Here is a 24,579-nt window from a genome sequence, read left to right as displayed (position 1 = left end):
ACGTACATTTTAAAAAAATTTCCAGTTCAATAACGACAGCTTGTGGCAACCCTGTGGACTCAGAATGGCCCAGTGGGTTCAGGCAACTTTCAGAAACTCATGATGAACTCATTTCTGAGGCTCTCCTACAGCTCCAAAATGCATTATTCTGAACAGTAGGACTTCATTAAAATATTCCACATTTGTGTGGCATAAACAAAGTACAGAGGAGCAAAGATAAAACAGGGAGTCACATTGGAGAAGGAAGATTTGAGCTGTCTTGAAAAGAGTTTTTTTGGTTGTTACTTTTATTTCTATGGGCATTGAGACTCTCTCCTATATCCACTCAGCTGCCTGTCACTTTGTCCTCTTGGAAAGATTTCCCTTACGTATCCCATCACCTCTACTTTCATTGCATACATAAGAAAAACTAGAGCCAAAAAACATATTAACCCTGAAAAGAGTAACATATTGACTTCAACTTCAGTAGCTTGGATTTTAGATCTATCTCTCTCACCAGGACCCACATCTATATTTTCCTTGAACAACTGCTTTGGAGAAATTTAGATTGGAGACTTATAACTGGGTTTCAAGCAGTATTTTATATGCAAAGAAAGGTAGATAGATGACCAATCACCACTGTCTACCTGAGGTACAAGATTATGGAACTCTGATGGCTGTTCTAGATACTCAGACAGGGTCTATTACTCCTGTAGCCTCTGCTCTACTTGGTTCAAATCTCTAATTCACACAATATCATACTTACCTGTGTGTGACTCTCCTTAGACTGAGATCTTGGAAAAGCAATTGAAATTCATTTCTAACTTTGTATCATCAGTACCTAAGGGCCAGAGTGGCCTGCAGTGATTAACTGTTAATGCCTCCTTTACCTTTGGGGTCCTGGAAAATGATACTAAATGGTGTCACACAGAATGTTATGACTCTACTCAAGGAGAGTACAGATTAAATTTCTGCTCAGACATAACTGGAAGTGTTTTTTTCAAAACAAAGAAGTTCTTTGTAATTTGCATCCCTAACCTCAAATGTTCTTCATTGATGCAGCAATTCATACACAGACCCAAAACTCAGACTAGAGAGAGAATTAAAGAGCCAAGACAGCTCCAGAACCATAAAAAATGCAAGCAGTCAACAACTTTTAGAGCATGATGAAAGATTCAAGGCCTCCTAAGAATCAATGGATAGAGACTTGATTTGAAAATAAATTTTGAGCATTTGCATATGCAAAGAACAGGCACTTTCTTCAGAGAGCAGTAACTGTTCTAATTCATGAATATTTTTTTTTTTTTTCTGAATTAAATGAGGTGAGGCAAAGCAGAAAGGTGCACACAGAGGAGAATCAGCAGAACTCACCAACACTTGACACCAATCAATCAGAAAGTAATTCCAGCCAAGAATACTGATATGGGGTTGGTGGGGAGGGAGAAAGTTTGCTTCTCTTTCTCCTGCCAACCTCCTAGACTCTTCATCCCTTGATCAAAGTCTCTCTTGGAAAAAAAAAAAAAAAAACATTAACTATCCTGATTGATCAGAATCCAAACCATTCACTGGACTCCACTGAGTGTCCATGCCCTCATCACAAGCTCTGAACTTTCTATTTTCACATCCAATGCTTAGTTACAAAGGGCACTTTGGTGCTTTCTGTTGCTTCTAGAAAAGCACATATCGGAAAGGCCTCCAAATTGACAAGGGGAGGCCCTTCTGCTGTATCGCTCATCTGTCTGTGATTTGTAGGTAAGCCAAGCCAGTAGGTAGTAATCGTTAATTTGTAATTGTTCTCACAGTCTGCCTCTTGGGTTCATAGGAATTCTGGCTTCTAGGTTTAGACTTGGGGAGGAAATAGAAAGGGCCACATGAACCTAAAACGTATCATTTTTGCACAGATTCTTAGACTACCAGAAGCCATTTTCCTCTGTACTAACTGTATTTTCTGTATTTTCCCCGAGCTTTTTTGAGATGTAATTGATGTATAACATTGTGTAAGTTTAAGGTATACAATGTGGTGATTTGATATATGTATTACAAAATTATTACAAAATTATTACTTCAGTGACACACACATTACTTCACAGTTTTACCTTGTATGTGTGCGTGTGCTTGTGCGTGTGTATGTGTGTGGTGAAATCTACTCTAAGCAAATTTCAGTCATGATAAATATTAACTACAGTCACCATGCTGAATATTAGAGCCGCAGATCTAATATCCATGTGGCAAATGACAGGATTTCCTTTTTATTTGGCTGAATAATATTCCATTCCATACACACATATACATCACATTTTGTTTATCCAGTTATTCATCAATGGACATTTAGGTGGTTTCCATGTAATGGCTGTGGTGAATGATACTTCAATGAACATGCAATGCATATATCTTTTTAAGATAGTGATTTTTATTTCCTTTAGATATATATTCAGAAGTGGGCTTACTGGATCATATGGTAGCTCCAGTTTTCATTTTTTTTGAGGAAACTGTATACTATTTTCCATAATGTTTGACCAATTTACATTCCCACCAACAGTACACAAAGGTTCCCTTTTCTCCACATCCTTTTTCTCTCTTCTCTTTTTCATAATAGCCATTCTGACAGGTGTGAGGTGATATCTCATTGTGTTTTTGATTTGCATTTCTCTGATAATTAGTGATGTTGAGCACCTTCTCATGTACCTATTAGCCATCTGCATGTCTTCTTTAGCAAAATATCTATTCAGTTTCTCTGCCCATTTTTAAAATCATATTATTATTTTTATTATTTTGCTATTGAGTTGCATGAGTTCCTTACATATTTTTCATATTAAAGTTTACAAATATTTTCCCATTCCATAGGTTGATGTTTCTGTTGCTGTGTATAAATTTCTTAGTTTGACATAGTCCTATTGTTTATTTTTGTATTTTTGCTTCTTGCCAAGACTGATATCAATGAACATTTCCCCTGTATTTTCCTCTAGGAACATTATGGTTTCAGGTCTTGAATCCTTTTAAAGTTAATTTTGGTGAGTGGTTTAAAAAGGGGTCTCATTCCACTCTTTCATATGTAAACATCCAGTTTTCCCAATACCATTTATTGAAAAGACTATTTTTTCCTAATGGAATATTCTTGGCTTTGTTGCCAAATATTAGTTGAGCGTATATGCATAAATCTATTTCTGGGCTGTCTATTGTATTCCCTTGGCCTGTGTGTCTGTTTATATCTCTGTGTGTGTTTTGATTACTGTAACTTTGTAGCATAGATTGAAATCAGAAAGTATGATGCCTCCAGCTTTATTCTTCTTTCTCAAAATTACTTTGGGCAATCAGAGATTTCATACTAATTTTTGTGGTTTCATGCTAATTTCAGGATTTTTTTCTACTCCTGTGAAAAATGCCTTTGGGGTTTTGGTAGGGACTGCACTGAATATGTAGATATCTTTGGGTAAAATGTACATTTTAACAATATTACTTCTGATCCATGAATGTGGAATAACCTCCCATTTATTTGTGTCTTCTTAAATCTCTTTCATGAGTGTGTTGTAGTTTTCAATATACAGATCTTTCACTTCCTTGGTTAAATTTATTCCTAAGAATTTTGTTCTTTTTGATATTATTGTTAATGGGATATTGTCTTTAGGCTATTTCATTGTTAGTGTGTTGAAATGCAACTTATTTGCATGTTGATTTTATATCCTGTATCTTTATTACGTTCATTTATTAGTTCTAACATTTTTTTGGTTGAGTCTTTAGGGTTTTCTATAGATTAGGTTATGTCATCTGCAGAGACAGTTTTACTTTTTCCTCTCCAATTTGCTTGCCTTTTGTTTCTTTTTCTTGCCTAATTTCTCTGGCTGGGACTTCTAGTTATATGTTGAATAGGAGTGGTGAGAGTGAAAAACTGTCTTGTTCTTGTTCTTGGATGAGAAACTTTCAGCTTTTCACTGTTGAGTATGATATTAATTGTGGGCTTGTCAAATACGGTCTTTATTTTACTGAGATTTGTTCTTTCTACACCCATTTAATTTAGAAATTTTACCATGTAAGAGTGTTGAATTCTGTCAAATGCCTTTTCTGTATCTATTGAGAAGATCATGATTTTTTAATTGAAGTATAATTGATTTACAATACTGTGTTACTTTCAAGTGTACAGTAAAGTGATATATATATATATATATATTTTCAGATTCTTTTCCATTATTGGTCATTACAAGATAGTGAATATAATTCCCTCTGCTATATAGTCAATCTTTGTTGCTTATCTATTTTATGTATAGTAGTTTTGTATCTGTTAACCCCATACTCTTAATTTATCCCTCCCACCCTACCTAGAGGATCATATGATTTTTATCCTTCATTCTATTAGTGTGGTGGTATATCTTGTTTATTGATTTGCATATGTTGAAACATGCTTGCATTGCAGGGATACATCCCACTTTATCACAGTATGTAATCCTTTTAATGTGCTGTTGAATTCAATTTGCTAGAATTTTTTTGAGAATTTTTGTATCAATATTCGTCAGGGATATTGGCTTGTACTTTTCTTTTCTCATAGTGTCCTCATTTGTCTTCGGTATCAGGGTACTACTAGCTTCATAAAATGAGTGTAGATATGTTCCTGTCTTTTCAATATTTTGAGAATCTGTGTTCACTTTTCTTTAAATGTTTGGTTGGATTCACCAGTGAAATCATTTGGTCCTTGTCTTTTCTTTGTTAGGAAGTTTTATTTTCTGTATTCTTAATGCTCTGGCATCTGGGGCTTCACTAACTGAAAAGGGACTGCCCCTCCCAGGTTAGCTAAATTCCCAGAGATAGCAAGTAATTCATCCAGTAGTGCACTTTTCGTATGTTATAACCAACCTAAAGCCTATATTTTCTCCCTTCCCACCTCCTTTATTGGGCTCTCACATTCTGGGGCAATATTCCCCTGCCCTAACCTCCCCAGGGAAAAGTATCAGCCAACTTAGGACAGCCTGTGTGCCCCAGAGCCTGATGAAATTATTCGAACTAGCTAATCTTAGGCATGCTTAACCTGTTTTGCCTGTTCTGTGGAAACAACAGAACACTTCTTGCTCATATTTTTCCATTACAGCCTATGATTCTTGACCAACCCTTGTGCTTTCCCACATGGCCCTACATGGTATAGCATGCCTTCTTCTCCTGGGAACAATGAATAACAGATTATCTTTCCAATGGCAATCATCTCCTTACATGTTGGCTTCATGATACCCAAATGATACTAAAACCATTTTAAAACACCCTCATTTTTCTTCTTACTGGCAGAGTCTTCCTCCTATTGTAGAAGCTTATAATTCCACTTATTCTTTTTCAGTTTCCTTGCAGTTAGAGGTAACTATGGGACCCAGTTCTGGTCAATGAGACCAGAATTCTTTTACAAGGTTTCTGGAAATTATATCCCTTCTAAATAAAGGTAAAGAGATGCTCAAAGAAAGCTCGTTTCTGCTCTCTTTAGGCTTTAGGCTTTGGACATAATTGTGTTGGAATGTGATGCTTGGAGGAGAATCTGTCCTCCTGCACCTAGAAAACAACACATCTCCAAATGAAAGCCAACGCATTGAGGACTGTGCAAGAGGCACGCAGGAAAGTGTGTTGGTCCCAGAAGTCAGTATTGAGCCTTTACACATTTGTACCAAGTATAGACTGGCTCTGGATGACTTTTATGTAAGACAGTAAATTCCTTACCATTTAAGCCAGTTTTAGTAGTATGTTCTTCAACTTGTACCCAATGACATCCTAAATGTTACCATCTGCTTTCAGGATGATTATAGGGCTCTCCCCAAGATTATTAAAGTAGTATTTATTTCTCAATTGGCTTTTAATCTTTGTGTGTTTTTTTCCCATGAAACAGAACTACAGAATGTCTAGAGGGGAAAAGCTATGAAAAGGACACTGAACACCTAATACAATATTTAGTTGTCCACAATAAAACTTCCTACAAGCTCCTTCCTTAGGAAGAATTAGCAGTTTTAAGAGAATACAAAGAAAAACATTTATGGTTTGTTGTAGATGACTATATAGTTAACTATATCATACTCTATAAATTTCTCTTTATATCTCACATTTTAATAAGTATCAATAAATACTTTTCTTGTCTTCATAAATGTGCAAATTAAAAATACCTCAAACCAGGGACTTCCCTGGTGGTGCAGTGGATGCGACTCTGTGCTCCCAATGCAGGGGGCCCAGGTTCAATCCCTCCTCAGAGAACTAGATCATATGTACAAACCTCAACTAAGAGTTTGAATGCCACAACTAAGGAACCCACATGCCTCAACTAAGGATCTGGCAAGCCACAACTAAGGAGCCTGCCTGCTGCAACTAAGGAGCCAGCAATCCGCGACTAAGGACATGACAAGCTGCAACTAAGACCTGGCGCAACAAAATAAATAAATAAATAGATATTTAAAAAAATACCTTAAGCCAAAAGTAAACTTAGATGTATGAAATAGAGAGGTGGCTATTGTATGGTGGTTAAAACTAAGGTCCCTGGAGACATACTATCTCAATTTATAATCCTGGTTTAGCATCTTACTATGTACAACTATGTATAACAATGGGAAAGGAACAACTCAAATTGCCTTAGTTTTCTCATTTTTAAATGGGATGATGATGATAGTACCTGTAGTAGTTGTGGTTTTATAAATATATAGTACCTATATATTTATATACATATGGTATTTTTATATTTATATATATAAAATTTCCCTTAGACATTCAGTTATATTTTCACCTGTTATAATTTGTTTTTTGCCCAATTCATCAAACCAAGCTTAGAACCTTCAAGAAATGTCAGTAAAATTCATACATTCCAGAAATATAGTTCTATTAGTCTAATCATTTATATTTTGTATATACTAACTTGATCTTTTACCTCACAGCTTAATTTTTTCAAGCAAGAGTATTTGTATCAACCCCAGAAGCTCAATAATTTGGGTAGATAATTTTTCCCTTTTCATCTTATTTAAATGTCAAAAATATTCTCTGCACTGAATTCCAGCCCAGGGAGAGATAAAAGATGAAAACTTAGTGGACTAATACGAATACACCAGAATCAGTTTCCTGGGAATCACTGCTGCACATTTTCAGCAAATTTCCTTACAATAAAGCCAACCTCTAAATCATCATCTTTTTACCTATCATATCACCTTAGAGAATCCGTGACTATATGGCCATTACTATTACTAAGCACCTCTGATACATCAAATACTCTGCAAGGTATTTGATCTGCATTAGCCAATAATACAAAAAGTTTATGTGGTACATGAGGTTCAAGGGAATCAAGCTAGTTGTCCAAGGTCATATAGCTAGTAAGTAGTAGAGCCAGGATTAGAACAAGAGTCTCTTTTTGTCCCCAGTCTTTTTTCCACTGTGAAACCCTGCTAACTTCCAGAGGATAAAATATTCCTAAAATGATTTTTTTTGTGATTTTTTTTTTCTGTGGTAAAATACACATCACATAAAATTTTACCATTAGTGACATTTACTATGTTGTATAACGATAACCACATGTAGTCCAGGAATGTTTTCATTACCCCAATAGGAAACCTGATACTCATTGAACAGTGTCTCCTCATTTTCCCTTCCTCCCTGCCACTGATAACCACTAATCTTCCTTCTGTTACTAGGAGTGTTCCTATTTTAGATATTTCATGTAAATGGAATCATGTAATTATTTATTGGCCTTTTACATTTTTAAATATAGAAAGTATATAAAACCAAATTATTGAAACTTTAGCTTATAATGGGAAAGTTTGTAGATTATCAAAATAATTAATATGATAATTTTGATCTTAATAAAATAAGTTTTGTCTTAGGATCTTTGCTTAATTTATATCATGGGAACTATTGCCAAAAGAGTCCAGGGTATAGAGTAAAGAGGTTTGGATTCAGGACCTATCTCAATGATTTGCTGACTTTGTGATGTGAGGGAATTAATTCAGGATATCATTCTGAGTCTACAGAGCAGTCAGTCTACACCATCTTGAGGTCCAATGTTCCTTCCTTGCAGACTATGTTTTAGGGAAAAGTCTTAACTCATGTAGCAGCAGCTGGGCAGCACCATCCCTATTGTTCTAAGAATCAGACATATTTCTATAAATAATATTCAAAATAAAAATAATGATGACCAGTTACATAACATGATTTTAAAGTCATCACCACACCTAGTGCCACCCCAAATATATTCTCAGTCACATTTCCCACTGGACTCTTAAATTCATCCTTTGAATAAAAGCGTTGATTCCAGAAGGTCACTGCTAAACTGCACGCCATTGCTAAGATGCTCTTACACTTTGTGTGCTGTGAATAGACCGTTTCCAGCTGAGTGTTTGTATCACAGCACCATATTCTGCCTTTCCCAGAAGGAATCAGCATGATTCTCCTACCTGAGTTGCCAAAAATCACTGGTAAACATTCCGGCCGCTACCGGATCCATTCCTTTTGTGATGCCCATTAGACCTGGTTTGCATTGCTCCTCTTTACAGTGGCCAGTTACAAAGCCAGGGTCTCAGCTCCTCACAATTCTTGTGTCATCCCTTCTGGTTTCCTTTCTTTGCCTGCTGGTGGTTGATGCTGCGACCGTAGCAAAGCCTTTACGTGCCGAAGCTGTGGCACCTGCGGCTGCTCTGATCCCTGACCTTCCACATATAGGCTGGGGGAGTGTTGACAAGTTTCCTGACCTCATTTCTCTAAACTTCTGTTTCTTCACATGCACACTGTAAAAAGAAGAATTTCTGTTGTCACGCAGACCTAGGAATATGTAGCTCATCCCACAAAGATGTGCACCAAAATGGGCAACGTCACGTGGGTTTTAGTGTTTAAGCTGACTTCCAGGGAAGACTGGGGTGGAGAAAGCCTTGTACATCGTATTCTACAAGGACTGTTTGAGAATATGAAAAAGGAAAAGGAAAGGAGTAGAATGCAGTAATAGCTAACATTCACAACTTGTGGAAGAGGCAGTGATTATTATCCATCATTTAATGTTGAGAAAACCAAAGCTTAGCAAGGTTAACCAGTCCAAGGTCACATAGTAAGTCAATGGTAGAGCTAGGATTTGATCTGAGGCAGCTTATCTCCAAAGTCCACTAAACATAGAAAAGAATTTCAGTACAGTTTACGTATTGTTGATGGTAAAACTAAGTCCGATGAAAGTGAGTAAGGAGGTTAATTTCTACATGTTCTAACAATATTAGCAAGGAAACTGTGGTACCCCATGAGGAAATAAATTCTGAAGCAATACACGTGATCAAGCAGAGGTGGCAACATTATCTTTGGGGACTACAGTTAAAAGCGTTTCTGCACTGAAAATGGCTGGTGAGTTCTGATGCATCCTGGGTTTCTTCCTAAGATTCCATGAATGCAGACTTCAGTATTCTAGAATAGATCTGCCTCTTTCTGCACGATTTCAGCTTTTCCGGCCATGGCTGGATCACTCATACACATCAATTCTAATCTTCAACATAGTCCTGAAAATAGTTGCACTTATCTTCATTTTAAGAGGGAGACGTGGGTCTCAGATACATACTCAATTAGTAGAGGACGGGTATTTTCACAGGCCTTCTAATCCCAAATCTTCCGTTCTTTAAAAGCCAATTTTGTGTAACAGTGAATCCCTCAACAAGAGCCCAGATATGAGGCTATTGTGCAGGAGTACTTCCCTGATTCATTCCTTACTGTGTTCTCTTTAATTATTATAATATTATTGTAGATGAGGGTGTTAATGGCATTCATAATTATAATTTGAAAAAAACCCTAATTGGCTTTTATTACTGCTTGGGAATGGGTCAGTGTTGTACATGGGATATTTAAGTTGAAATGTCGTTTTCAATACTTAATAGAATCCAATTAGGAGTTTATTGATTAATTAGTGTCTACATGAAGCATTCTATTTTTCTAAAGGCCAGTAATGCTTCTGACTGTTCCCTAAATGTTAACATATTCAGATAATTATAACCGCATCATACCTGCTGCTTAGACTGGTTGAATTATTTGCTATTATCAAGACTTCGGATTTAAGTACTCTTTTAAAATAAAAATGATCTTTAAAAACCTAAAATAGGAGAAAAGATGGCGGCGAAGTAGAGAGACGTGGAGTGCATCCCTCTCCACAGATGCATTGGGAATGCACGGAAGGACGCAGTCATTCCCACAGAGAACCAGCTGAACACCAGCAGACGCCTCGGACACCAGAAAGGACTGCGGGGAGCCCGACATAGCCGGTAGGGAGGCATCTACAAAGGCTCAAAGAGGGTGAAGCGGAGGAGCTGTGGCAGATGGGAGGGAGTGAGAAACATACGGAGGGTCCACACGCAGCTCAGCGTTCCCGGACTGAGACGTCGATCCGCGGCTGAACGGAGGGTCCAGGAGCGGGAGTGTGGGAACCGGAGAGCTGGCTCAGGGTGAGAACATTGTTGCCGGTAGGGTGACGGACCAAGAGGACAGGAGGGAGGAGGTCCGCGGAGAGGAGTGCCCGTCCCTGAGAGCTGCCCGGCCATGATGGTGGCTGGAGGCTGCAGGCTCACGGGCGGGGGGGAGGAGCTGCACTCATAGCCTCTCTCTCTCTTTCGGTGCCTCTGCAACAGGAAGTGGAGAAAGGCCCGTGGGCCACCTAAGGCGCTCAGGGATAACAAGCACGCTCAGGCACTCGGGCGGGGCTAGATTAAAACCCCTTGCAAGCCAGCAGCAGGGAGGCTGCCGAGAGAGAAAAAAAAAAAAAACAACAACAGCAACAACAAAAAAACCCGAGAGAGGCCCAACTCTAAGACTTTCTGTTTATGCCTGAGCCACCTGCGTCCCTCTGCAACAGGCACCGCCAAGCCCGACTGAAACAACAGTGCGCCACTGCTCACTCCCTCCCAGGAGAAGGAGCCACTATTGTACCCTCTCCCTCCCCACACACCGTTGCTTACAGACAACAATAAAGTTACCTCTGCTGGTCACAGAATAATGCAAAAAAACCCAAGGTAAGGAGGACACTTACAGCTAAGACGCTAAGGAAATAGAAATAGTATCAATATCTATTGAACTGGTCCAATCAGGGATCAGTTCTGGATTTTTTTTTCCTTTCTCTCTCTCTTTTTTTTTTCTTTATTAAATATGATCTTAGCCCTAAGGGATGTACACGTTTTATAACATAATTTTTTAATGATTTTTTTATTCTCTTTTTTTTTTTTTTGCCTTTTTATATATTTCTATATCTAGCTAAGTTTCTGGTAGTACAGACAATATATCTCTCATACTTTCCTTTCATCCCTATCTTTTATACATTTCTATTCCTTTTTTTTTATTTGCATATTTCCAACCACATTATGCTCTTCTGCTCCCCTTTCTTCCAGCCATTTTAAGCTTATTTTATCTTAACATACTTATAAGCAACACTATCGGTCTGCTCAGACTCCTTGCTCTATTCTCCAGATGACACACTGCCTTGGTATTTAATATTAGGCTTTTGTGTTTATCTTAGTTCTTAGTACAGTTGTCTAATTACATTCTGAGAATCTCCATTCTCTCTGGTGGTACTCTGGCTCTTTTCTATATTTGATCCTAGCTTACAAAATCTCCCTGGATTAATGTTCGTATGTGTAAGGTGTTATTTGTTTATTTGTTTGCTTTTGCTTTTGTCTCTGATTTGTTCTGTTTCAGTTGTCAATTTCTGTTGGGTTTCTCTTTGAATATCTGATAGCACACTGGGGTTCTGTTAGATCTTTCTAGAGCCTTATGTCCTAACAGATTCAGTAATTGTGTGTCTTATACATGTATGTGTTTCCTAGACTTAATATTCATTCAATCCAATACTTGGACATTAGTCTGAGGCTTGGACAGTCTTCTATAAACACCTCTATCGCCAGGACAAGCAACCCCAAAAGTTTGGACAACCATGAGGAAACAAAGAAACACCATGCAGGCAAAGGAGCAGGAAAAAAACCCACAAGACCAAATAAATGAGGAGGAAATAGGAAAAATGCCTGAAAAAGAATTTAGAGTAATGAGAGTAAAAATGATACAAAATCTTGATAACAAAATAGAGAAAGTACAAGAAACAGTTCATAAGAACTCAGAAAAACAAACAGCAATGGATAACAAAATAACTGAAATTAAAAATACTCTAGATGCTATAACCAGCAGAATGACTGAGGTAGAAGAACGAATAAGTGAGTTGGAAGATAGAATGGGGGAAATAAACGCCACAGAGCAGGAAAAAGAAAAAAGAATAAAAAGATTAGAAGACAGTCTCAGAGACCTCAGTGATAACATTAAGCGTACCAACATTCAAATTATAGGCATCCCAGAAGAAGAAGAAAACAAGAAAGGGTCTGAGAAAATATTTGAAGAGGTTATACTGGAAAACTTCCCCAACATGGGAAAGGAAATCATTAACCAAGTCCAAGAAGCACAGAGAGTCCCATACAGAATAAACCCAAGGAGAAATACACCAAGGCACATATTAATCAAACTAATGACAATTAAACACAAAGAAAAAATATTAAAAGCAGCAAGAGAAAAGCAACAAACAACATACAAGGGAAAACCCATCAGGTTAACAGCTGACCTTTCTACAGAAACGCTGCAGGCCAGAAGGGAATGGCAGGATATACTGAAAGTCCTGAAAGAGAGAAACCTACAGCCAAGAATACTCTACCCAGCAAGAATCTCATTCAGATTTGAGGGAGAAATCAAAAGCTTTCCAGACAAGCAAAAGGTAAGAGAATTCAGCACCACCAAACCAGCCTTACAACAAGTGCTAAAGGAACTTCTCGAAGTAGGAAACACAAGAAAAGGAAAACACCTACAAATACAAACCCAAAACAATTAAGAAAATGGTAATTGGAACACACATGTCAATAATCACTTTAAATGTAAATGGATTACATGCTCCAACCAAAAGACACAGACTGGCTGAATGGATACAAAAACAAGACCCTTCTATATGCTGCCTACAAGAAACCCACTTCAGACCAAGGGATACATATAGACTGAAAGAAAAGGGATGGAAAAAGATATTCCATGCAAATGGAAGTCAAAAGAAAGCTGGAGTAGCTTTCATATCAGACAAATTAGACTTGAAAGTAAAGACTATTACAAGAGACAAGGAAGGACACTACATAATGATCAAGGGATCCATTCAAGAAGAACATATCACAATGGTAAATATCTATGCCCCCAATATAGGAGCACCTCAATACATAAGGCAAATGCTAACAGCTATAAAAGGGAACATCGACAGTAACACAATACTAGTGGGAGACTTGAACACCCCACTTACATCAATGGACAGATCATCCAAACAGAAAATAAATAAAGACACACAAGCTTTAAATGACACATTAGACCATCTCGACTTAATTGATATTTATAGGACATTCCATCCAAAAACAACAGACTACACTTTCTTCTCAAGTGCACACAGAACATTTTCCAGGATAGATCACATCTTGGGTCACAAATCAAACCTCGGCAAATTCAAGAAAATTGAAATCATATCAAGCATCTTCTCAGATCACAACACCATGAGACTACATATCAATTACAGGGAGAAAACTGCAAAAAATACAAACACATGGAGGATAAACAATTCATTCATAAACAACCAAGGAATCACTAAAGAAATCAAAGAGGAAATCAAAAAATATCTAGAAACAAATGACAAAGAAAACACAACAACCCAAAACCTATGGGACGCAGCAAAAGCAGTTCTAAGAGGGAAGTTTATAGCAATACAGTCCTACCTTAAGAAACAAGAAAATGATCGAATAAACAACCTAACCTTACACCTCAAACAACTAGAGAAAGAAGAACAAAGAAACTCCAAAGTGAGCAGAAGGAAAGAAATCATAAAGATCAGAGCAGAAATAAATGAAAAAGAAAGGAAGGAAACCATAAGAAAAATAAATGAAACTAAAAGCTGGTTCTTTGAGAAGATACACAAAATTGATAAACCATTAGCCAGACTCATCAAGAAAAAAAGGGAGAAGATTCAAATCAACAGAATTAGAAATGAAAATGGAGAAGTAACAACGGACACCTCAGAAATACAAAAGATCATGAGAGACTACTACAAGCAACTATATTCCAATAAATTGGATAACCTGGAAGAAATGGATACATTCCTAGAAAAATACAATCTTCCAAGACTGAACCAGAAAGAAATAGAAACCATGAACAGACCAATCACAAGTACGGAAATTGAGGCAGTGATTAAAAATCTCCCAGCACACAAAAGCCCAGGACCAGATGGGTTCACAGGCGAATTCTATCAAACATTTCGAGAAGAGCTAACACCTATCCTTCTCAAACTCTTCCAAAATATTGCAGAAGGTGGAGCACTCCCAAACTCATTCTATGAGGCCACCATCACCCTGATACCAAAACCAGGCAAAGATGTCACAAAAAAAGAAAACTACAGACCAATATCACTGATGAATATAGATGCAAAAATCCTCAACAAAATACTAGCTAACAGACTCCAACAGCACATTAAAAAAATCATACACCATGATCAAGTGGGGTTTATCCCTGGGATGCAAGGATTCTTCAATATACACAAATCAATCAACGTGATACATCATATCAACAACTTGAAGGATAAAAACCATATGATCATTTTAATAGATGCAGAAAAAGCTTTTGACAAAGTTCAACATCCATTTATGATAAAAGCTCTCCAGAAAATGGGCACAGAAGGAAATTACCTCAACATAATAAAAGCCATATATGAAAAACCAAAAGCCAACATCGCTCTCAATGGGGAAAAACTGGAAGAATTCCCTCTACGAACAGGAACAAGACAAGGGTGTCCACTCTCACCACTATTATTCAACATAGTTTTGGAAGTTTTAGCCACAGCAATCAGAGAAGAAAAAGAAATCAAAGGAATCCAAATTGGAAAAGAAGAAGTCAAATTGTCACTCTTTGCAGATGACATGATATTATATATAGAAAACCCTAAAGACTTTACCAGAAAACTGCTAGCACTAATTGATGAGTTTAGTAAAGTAGCAGGATACAAAATTAATGCACAGAAATCTCTTGCATTCCTATACACTAACAATGGAAGAGCAGAAAGAGAAATTAAGAAAACTCTCCCATTCACCACTGCAACAAAAAGAATAAAATACCTGGGAATAAACCTGCCTAAGGAGGCAAAAGATCTGTATGCAGAAAACTTTAAGACATTGATGAAAGAAATCAAAGACGACACAAACAGATGGAGGGACAGACCATGTTCCTGGATTGGAAGAATCAACATCGTGAAAATGACTGTACTACCCAAAGCAATTTACAGATTCAGTGCAATCCCGATCAAATTACCAATGGCATTTTTCACAGAACTAGAGCAAGAAATCTTACGATTTGTATGGAAACGCAAAAGACCCCGAATAGCCAAAGCAATCTTGAGAAGGAAAAATGGAGTTGGTGGCATCAGGCTTCCTGACTTCAAACTATACTACAAGGCCATAGTGATCAAGACAGTATGGTACTGGCACAAAAATAGAAAGGAAGATCAATGGAATAGAATAGAGACCTCAGAAGTAAGCCCAAACACATATGGGCACCTTATCTTTGACAAAGGAGGCACGAGTATACAATGGAAAAAAGACAGCCTCTTCAATAAGTGGTGCTGGGAAAATTGGACAGCAACATGCCAAAGAATGAAATTAGAACACTTCCTAACACCATACACAAAAATAAACTCCAAATGGATTAAAGACCTACATGGAAGGCCAGACACTATCAAACTCCTAGAGGAAAACATAGGCAGAACACTCTATGACATCCATCAAAGCAAGATCCCTTTGGACCCACCTCCTAGAATCATGGAAATAAGATCAAGAATAAACAAATGGGACCTCATGAAACTTAAAAGCTTTTGCACAGGGAAAGAAACCATAAACAAGACTAAAAGGCAACCCTCAGAATGGGAAAAAATAATTGCCTATGAAACAACAGACAAAGGATTAACCTCCAAAATATACAAGCAGCTCATGAAGCTGAATACCAAAAAAGCAAATAACCCAATCCACAAATGGGCAGAAGACCTAAATAGACATTTCTTCAAAGAAGACATACAGATGGCCAACAAACACATGAAAAGTTGCTCAACATCACTCATCATCAGAGAAATGCAAGTCAAAGCCACAATGAGGTATCACCTCACACTGATCAGAATGGCCATCATCACAAAATCTGGAAACCACAAATGTTGGAGAGGGTGTGGAGAAAAGGGAACTCTCCTGCACTGTTGGTGGGACTGTAAGTTGGTACAGCCACTATAGAAAACAATTTGGAGTTTCCTTAAAAAACTACAAATAGAACTACTATATGATCCAGTAATCCCACTACTGGGCATATACCCAAAGAAAACCATAATCTGAAAAGAAACATGTACCATAATGTTTATTGCAGCACCATGTACAATAGCCAGGACATGGAAGCAACTGAAATGCCCATCAACAAATGAATGGATAAAGAAGATGTGGCATATATATACAATGGAATATTACTCAGCTATAAAAAGGGATGAGATGGAGCTATATGTAATGAGGTGGATAGAACTACAATCTGTCATACAGAGTGAAGTAAGTCAGAAAGAGAAGGGCAAATATTGTATGCTAACTCACATATACGGAATCTAAAAATGGTACTGATGAACTCAGTGACAAGACAAGAACAAGGATGCAGATGCAGAGAATGGACTGGAGAACTCGAGGTATGGGAGGGGGCGGGGGTTGAAGGGGAAACTGAGACGAAGCGAGAGAGTAGCACAGACATATATATACTACCAACTGTAAAATAGATAGTCAGTGGGAAGTTGTTGTATAACAAAGGGAGTCCAACTCGAGGATGGAAGATGCCTTAGAGGACTGGGACGGGGAGGTTGGGGGGGACTCGAGGCGGGGAAGTCAAGGAAGGGAGGGAATATGGGGATATGTGTATAAAAACAGATGATTGAACCTGGTGTACCCCCCAAAAAATAATAAAATAAAATAAAATAAAATAAAAAAATAAAAAAATGAAAAACCCTAAACTAACAGTCATAGAAAATCCCCCTTAAACACCCATTAATTTATGGCCATAAACATGCTAGCACCCTGCTACACAGAAGCTCATTTGCAAATGCTTTAGAGGTCACAAAGGTGAGCTGGATGAAAAGGGAGACCCTACAGGTGATGGAAACCCCTGAAACATAGCAGTGATTTAAGGTCAAATGTATTGCTTAAGGAATTTCAAATTTTAAATTACGCTATAGCAGCATGAGTGAGAAACCTAGGTTTAAACCTCAGACCAAGTATACCCAGCAAGTGGTGTTTGGTCAAATGCTGTTTCAAGTGTCACTTAGCAAGTCTTTGCTATTACCTCTTATTTGTCTGAAACAAGCTGACCTGAGATTTGAAGATACTCAGATACTTGGTGCCTGAAGAAATGTCATTAAATGGAAGAAATTAGAAACAGGCAAAATGTGTTTAGCAATTTCTGTTTGTTGGGCCAATGCCTATCTGTGCTGGGTCAATGCTTTTATCATGAAGGGAAAGACCAGCAAAAAATAGGTACGCATTGTTATCAGGCACATTGAAAGAATGTATCTGTGACATGCATATAAGTCTTAAATTATATTCTGAAGGGAGTTGAATTACTGATAATTTGGAAATATTTTGTAGTAGTTTTCAAAATAAATATTGAGCATTTAACTATGGGAGAAGATTTTGCCAGTTTTCGCACATATGTGTGAAAATGAATATCTCCCTATTATCTGTGTGCCTGGCACTGGACCATATACTAGTCAAATTTTACAAATAACTGCATAAGGTAGTATAATCATCCTCGCCTTATACACCAAAATAACTAACTTAGACAAGGTTAAGTAACTTGCTTGAGATCATTCAATTGTGTCTAAATAGCAAAGTCTAGCCTTATTAGAACTACCTGATGCTAATAATAATAATAATAATAGCAAATGTCCTGGGCCATGCCTTTCCAATTGAAACTGAATCTTTGAGGCAGCTACAGTGTGTTAATCAGAAACATGTGGCTTCCTTGGTCCCACCCCCACCCCCAAAAATTCCAGTATAAATATGAAAGATTCCTGTATAAATATACGAGATTCCTGTATATACACACACACACGTAAAATTATATAATTCCTGCATACACATAAAAATTTTTCTGCCTGTATGTATGTATTTCTTTATATATATATAAAAGATTTGTATCTCCTGAAAATGTATACGTATATGAAGATATTTGTTATCAGAAATTGACTCAAATGATCACGGAGGCTGAGAAGTCACAAGATCTGTAGTCAGTAATCTGGAGACTCAGAGAGCCAGTGGTTCAAATTCTAGTTCACAAGCCAGCTGGCCAGGGACCCAAGAAGATTCAGTGTTTCCATTTGTGTCCGAGGCAGGAAAAGATCCATGTCTCAGCTCAAAGCAGTTAGGCAGGAGGAGTTCACTCTTACTCATGGGAGGGTCAGCATTTTTGTTCTACAGAAATCTTCATTTTTTTTTTTTATCATTTATTCCAATATCTTTTAAAAAAATTATTGAAGTACGGTTGATTTACAATGTGTTAATTTCTGCAGTACAGCAAAGTGATTCAGTTATATACATATATTTTTTTTTAAATATTTTTTTCCATTATGGTTTATCACAGGATATTGAATATAGTTCCCTGTACTCTACAGTGGGAACTTGTTGTTTATCCATTCTATATATAATAGTTTGCATCTGCTAACCCCGAACTCCTAACCCATCCCTGCCCTCCCCTTGGCAACCACAAGTCTGTTCTCTTTGTCTGTGAGTCTGTTTCTGTTTTGTAGAGAAGTTCATTGTTGTCACATTTTAGATTCCACATATGTGATATCATATGATGTTTGTCTTGCTCTGTCTGACTTACTTCACTTAGTATGATGACCTCTAGGTCCACCCATGTTGCTGCAAATGGCATTATTTCATTCTTTTTAATGGCTGAGTAATATTCCATGTATATGTTTGGATGAAGCTCACTCACAGTAGAGAGGAGGATCTCCTTTACTTAATTTACTGATTCAGTTGTTAATTTCATCCAGAAACACCCTCACAGAGACACCTACACCAACGTTTGACCAAATATCTGGATGTCCCATGGTTCAGTTAAGTGGATACATAGAATTAACCATCACGTGCAGTTTCAGAGATTTCTCCAGGTAATTCAGGTACAAAAAAAGTCTGAAATCCCTGGAGTATCTCTACCATTGTATTCAGTAATTCTGAAATTAGGTTGTATATTAGAATCACTTGAAGACCTTCAAAAATTACTCATGCCTGGATCCCACCCCTAGAAATTCTGATTTAATTGGTTGGGTTCTATTGTACATTCAGGGCTGAGACTGAGCCTAGAGCCCTGATTCTTTTTTATGTATGTATGTATGTATGTATGTATGTATGTATGTATGTATGTATGTATTGACTGCGTTGGGTCTTCGTTGCGGCACACAGGCTTTCTCTAGTTGTGGTGAGTGGGGGCTACTCTTCATTGTGGTACGTGGGCTCCTCATTGCGGTGGCTTCTCTTGTTGTGGAGCACAGACTCTAGAGCACAGGCTGAGTAGTTGTAGCACATGGACTTAGTTGCTCCGCAGCAAGTGGGATCTTCCTGGAGCAGGGATAGAACCTGTGTTCCCTGCATTTGCAGGTAGATTCTTAACCACTGTGCCACCTAAGAAGTCCCTAGAGTCCTAGTTCTTAAATGCGGCTGGTGACCCTTCATTCCCAGCCACCAGGAATTGTGGTTTTTCAGCCTTTCTCAAATGGCATACCCCTGTGCTCCCCATACTGAGAAGTGCCCAGAGATCAAATTACACCAGAGCTTTTACATGCATGCAAAGACAGTCCTGATATATCTCATGTCTACCTCCATCCTGTTGTGGGCAGAAAGAGCTTTTCCCAAGGGGATCCAGACCTATTTCCTTTTTGCACAGGTAGAAGGAAAATGTTTATCTTTGTCCTTCAAGCCAATGAGGTTAGCACACTAGCAAATTGCTGCTCCAGAGAAATTCAGGAATGGCAGTCATTGTTTCTAAAAAAATACATTGTTTCTAAAATGCATTTTACAGGTTTTCCACATCAGCACATGCTGAATAGAGAAACTGCATGCTATAGTCCTGCTTGTACTGCTCGTACTTTTGCAGCAGCTGTGTTGAGAGAGGATGTGTTTGGACATAGGTAGGGAGAGTGGATCAAAGGTGTCTGGATCCCATGTATCCTTAAGCACCTTTAGCAGAAAAAAGGAAACAAACAACCAAACAAAAATGTGTTTTGTGCATGGTAGGCCCTCAGCAATTGTATATTCATAATATCAACCCCTATTTTTGAGCATTTTCCATGTGACATCTGTGGTCCAATGTTGTCAGTAGGTGATGAGTATGAGATGGATCTCTGCTTTCAAAGAAACAACAACATGCAACATAGCATGGACAAGCTCCTATGAAACGAGAAGAGAAAGGACATAGCAGCACATGAGAGCCACAAGGGTGTAGAAACGAAAGACACCAGGGAAAGGTGTTTGGGGAAACTTGGACTGGGTCTTTTTTTAAAATGGGTATGAAGATATGATAGGGAGAAATGGTGGAAAAACCACCTAGACAGCAAAACCTTAGCAAAAATCTGAGACTGGGGAATAAGAGCAAGAGTTGGGCAATGGGGTGACTTGCTTCTAGCAGGGATGTCTGGAAGAGTTGGCCATACATGGCATGCATATATATATTTCCCAAAGAAATAGCAGAAACCCATGTTACTCTGTACCTACCTCTTTCCTAGCACAGTCATTCTTATATTTGTCCAACTGGAATGCCAATTTGTTTTTGGAAAGGCCAGTTTCTCTTCAGTGTGCATATTCTCACGTCTGGTTTAGTATCTAGCACAGAGTAAATACCCAACAAACAGATACTGAGTGAATGAATGAATGAATTAGTGAATGACCTAGTGACTAGATACACGATGCAAGTGATTTGCTTTTCCTTTTTATATATATCTTGAGTGAAAATAATTGCTTAGGAAAATATATCAGTTTCGTGTCAATGTTGAGTTTTGTTATTTGTGTGTTCCAGTTACTATTAATAGAGATGACATATTTGTATATTTGCCAACTTTTATTCTTCAAATTTAAAAAGATAGCAGAAATTGACAACACTAGATTTTAGGTCAAATTGCAGACAAAATACTTGATTGGCTTGTACAAGCTTCTGCCCTTGGAACAGTGAAAAGATGTTTAGTGCAAAATTTAGTTTATGTGTTCTCTCTGAATTATATAATATTTCACCTGCTTTAGTTTATTCTACTCTTCTTACCTCCTCATTATAAACATTCATTCATTTCTCCTCTCAACTGTTGGCTAAACAAAGATTAGTGAGACTTCCTCCCCGTGGCACCTGTAGAGGCGTGTACCCATTACTTTCTGCTGTTAAATACTGTATCTTGCAATCTTGAGAAACTTGCTTTTTAGTTGCAGAATTTGTTTTGTTTTGTTTTATGTTCCATAGGGTTTTCTACCTCCACAGTCATGCCATCTGTGGATAATAACAGTATTACTTCTTCATTTCCTACATTTATTCTTTTTTTTTTTTTTTATTGAACTTGTTAGGATGTATGTTCCAATGTTAATTAGAAAAGATATTGTTGCCTTATTCCCGATCTTTTGGAAAAGTGTTCAAATTTTTACTATTAAATATAATATTAACTGCAGGGCTTCTGTACATGTCCTTTAAGATATTGAGAAAGTTCCCTTTTACTCCTAGTTTTCTATTTTTATCATGGATGGATGTTGACTTTCAACAAATGCTTTTTCTTCATCTATTGAGATGATAACTTTCCTCCTTTATTCAGTTAGTGTGATAAATAATATTGATACATTTTTCTGAAGGTTAAATCAAATATGACCACCCAGGATAAACTCTACTAGGAAATATATTATTGTTTTTTACACATTACTGAATTTGTTTGCTAATATTTAGTAAAAAATTATCTTTGTCGTTTATTCAAGAGGGATATTAGTCTTCAGTTTTCTTTTCTTATAATGACTTTCTCAAGTTTCATTATCAGGATTGTGGTGGCTGAATATCTTTTTAAGTAAAAAAGAATGTGTAGAGTTTGTTTAGATACAGTACTTGTAGATGTTTAATAGCATTAGCTGGTGTCACTATTTATGTTTTCTTTGTGGAAATTTTTTCAGTTATGAATTCACATTCTTTACTAAATGCAAGGCTATGCTAGATTTTCTGTTTCATTTTGAGTCAGTTTGGTAATTTGTTTTTCACAGGTAATTAGTCCATCATCTGAATTGTCAATTTTAATAACAAAAATTTGTTCATAAGCAATACTTATTTTACTTTTAATGTCTGTAGGATATATAGAGATATTATCTATTTTATTCCTGATTGTAGTAATTTTTTCTTTCTTTTAAAATTATTGTAGTCATTCTTGTATGAGAGTTTTCAATCTTATTAATATTTTAAAATAATGAATTTTGGGATCTATTAATTTTTCTAATTTTTCTAGTATACCAAATAACTCTTGTTTTATCTTCTTTCTTCCACTTACTTTGGGTTTAACTTGCTTTTTATTTTTTGCTTCTTAGGATAGAAATGTAGATAACTGATTTTAAACCTTCTTTCTCTTCTAAAATAAGTATTTAAAGTTATTAAATTTCCTCAAAGTGCTGCTTTGGCTGCATCCTTCATATTCTGATGAATCATTCAGTTCAAAATATTTTCTAACGTATCTTGCAGTTTTTTTTCCACTCAGTTATTATTTTGAAGTATCTTGCTTAACTTCCAAACATTTTTTATTTTTCTAAACATGCTATTGACACTGCATTCTAATATAATTATGTTGTGGTCAGAGCTTACATTATAAAATATTTTAGTTGTTTCATAATTTGTTGAGATTTATTTTAGTGGCTCAACATGTAATCCATGCTGTTGAAAATTCCAGTTGCAATTGAAATAAACTTACATTTGTCTGGGGTAATGTTCTATATAGGTGAATTATTCCACATTGTTTATAATATTGTTCAAAACTTCTATATCCTTATTTTTTTTTTTAAATTTTGGTATTGTTTACTTAGAGAGTGGTATTAAAAATGACATGGAGTTCAGTGTCCCACCTTAGACCAATTAAATAATAATCACCAGAAATGTATTCCCTTCCAATAATTTTAATGTTGAGAACTACCATTCTAGAGAATAATGAAATTCTAATTGACACTATTTGTTAACAGAAATCACTTCTATAATTATGTTGCTTGAAAATACATAAAATAGATTCAAACTTTGCATACTTACAGCTTTTGTAGAACTATAAAACCAAAGCAAATAAAAAATTACTACAAAATCAAAAACATAACATTTAAATTAACAACATTACTGTAAGTTTTATGGATTGTGTTTTGCTAAAACAAAATTGCCAGTGTAGGCTTTAAGTATGGAAAGACATTGCCTAAGGTTCTGTTCTATATCTAATGCATTTTATGTTTTGAATTCAATAATACTGCAGAGATCTCATTTTTCTATCAGTACCTTGTACTAATTTGTATTAAGGGCAGTATTATTGACTGTTTAAAAATGATCATTCTCTCTTAGCCAATATTCGGTCAGCAAGCGTTTCCTACATACTAATATTAATGAATGCTAACTTCAAATTTTAGTAATACTTGATCTCCCTTCCAGATTATGAGAGTTTTTGGCTTCTTCTTATTGGTTTGTAGAAAAATAAACATATTCTTAATCAAAGGCAGGAACACCATATATGCTGGCGGAGCTGGTCCCCATTTGTGGTGGATTCAGCTCCCCACTGTCCTCTTTTCCTTTGCCATGAAATGCATGACTGCTGCGGTGCCTGACTAGAACTTTCAGAATACTGGCTCTAAAAGGAGTTCTGAGGCTGATACTCTGAGATAAGATGACACATATTTGTGTCTGTTGATCCCTGCCACTGCAAAATGTCATTTCTTTAGTCAGATTTATAGTTTCTGCAGACCTGAAAGTCTCACTCAAAATGGTCCCTAATCACACAACCATTGTCCAGTCAGCCAAGAGCTAATACTTGCAAGGAAGAATGGTGACCTTAGTAGGCATCAGGCAATGAAAATGTATCTGCCAATGGCAAATTCCGTGCTACTCTCCTTGTCTCAGTATGTGTGCCAAGTGCTTGAACAGGCCTCACAGGTATACTGCATACATCAACTTAATGGCTCTGTTACATTGTTTGTCTAGTTGAAGATGAAGTTAGGGTTACAGTGTTACTAAAATCTGACAATGAAATATTTATGAAAGCAGGAATACAAAGCTCCTTGTTTCTTAGTTCTTACTTGTTTGCTACTAGTGAAACTTTGGCAAGAGTCAAACAGTGTTAAGAGTAAGGTTATGCATCAACTCCTGGTTGAAAACCAGAGAAGCAGAATGACTAGCTTATAATATAAGGGGGTTTATTGCAGAGAATTGACCTACAAAATTGTGGCAACTGGTTGGATATTCCTTTGAAGGCTGTTGTCTTTGCTTCCAAAACAAGTATGAAGTCCACCTGACAGGCAGGCAGAAAGGGAAGACAGATAAAAAGTGGGTGAG

This window comes from Hippopotamus amphibius, chromosome 8 (assembly GCF_030028045.1).
Source record: "Hippopotamus amphibius kiboko isolate mHipAmp2 chromosome 8, mHipAmp2.hap2, whole genome shotgun sequence".
Classification (NCBI taxonomy): Eukaryota; Metazoa; Chordata; class Mammalia; order Artiodactyla; family Hippopotamidae; genus Hippopotamus; species Hippopotamus amphibius.
Note: the sequence above shows the minus strand (reverse complement) of the source record.